The sequence below is a fragment of the Prionailurus bengalensis genome, chromosome A2 (assembly GCF_016509475.1).
Source record: "Prionailurus bengalensis isolate Pbe53 chromosome A2, Fcat_Pben_1.1_paternal_pri, whole genome shotgun sequence".
Taxonomy (NCBI): Eukaryota; Metazoa; Chordata; class Mammalia; order Carnivora; family Felidae; genus Prionailurus; species Prionailurus bengalensis.
Window position 1 is genome coordinate 89,575,271 of NC_057348.1, and position 1,136 is coordinate 89,576,406.

Genomic DNA, 1,136 nt, shown 5'->3' on the forward strand with positions numbered 1-1,136 from the left:
GGGGTGCGTGAATGTTTATAATTGTTAGATCTTCTTGTTGGATTGTCCCCTTTATTATTAAATAATGCCTCTGTCTCTTTTTATAATCTTTGTGTAGTGTGGACATTTTAACAATATTAATTATTCTGACCCATGAACATAGAATATCTTTCCATTTGTGTCATCTTCACTTTCTTTCATCAGAGTATTATCGTTTTTAGGGCACAGATATTCCACCTCCTTACTTACATTTATTCGTAAGCATTTTATTTTGTTTGATGCTACTATAGGTGGGATTGTTTTTCTTATTTCTTTCTTAGATATTTTGTTGTTAGCATGTTAAAACAAACTGATTTTTATAATGGCTTTGTACCCTGAAACTATTGAATTCACTGATGACTTCTCATAGACAAAATATATCCAGTGCCTTATTTTTGAGCTTTTTTCCAGTTTCTACATTTTATTCCCATAAATAACCCTGGTTGCAACTTCTAATTGTTTTTTTTAAAAAAAAAAAGGAAATAGACAATAGTCTTAGTTAATTTGTCTTAGACTAATCTCCTAGAACTAGAATTACCAGTTCAATGAATGTGAACATTAGGAATACTTGTTTTACGTATCACTCTCTAGAAATGTTGCATCATATTCTTCTCCTACCTGATTCTAGAAAGCCCTATTTCACTTCATTGTTGTCAAAATAGAGTGCTTTCTTTAAGATCTTTTCTTTTTTTTTTTTAAACGTTTATTTATTTTTGAGACAGAGACAGAGCTTGAACAGGGGAGGGGCAGAGAGAGAGGGAGACACAGAATCTGAAACAGGCTCCAGGCTCTGAGCTGTCAGCACAGAGCCCGACGCAGGGCTCGAACTCACAGACTGTGAGATCATGACCTGAGCCGAAGTCGGACGCTTAACCAACCAAGCCACCCAGGCGCCCCTAAGATCTTTTCACTGTCACTAGCACAGATATGAGAATATTTGCAACTAGAACTATAATCTATGTTAACTAACTTGAATTTAAATTAAAAAAAAATAATATTGGTACCTTAATTTGTGTTTCTTTTGTAGTTTTAAGAAAAAATATGCCAGTATGCATTAACTAGCTGTATTTCTTCTATCATGATTTTCTGGATATGTCTACTAACAGGTTATCTAGAAA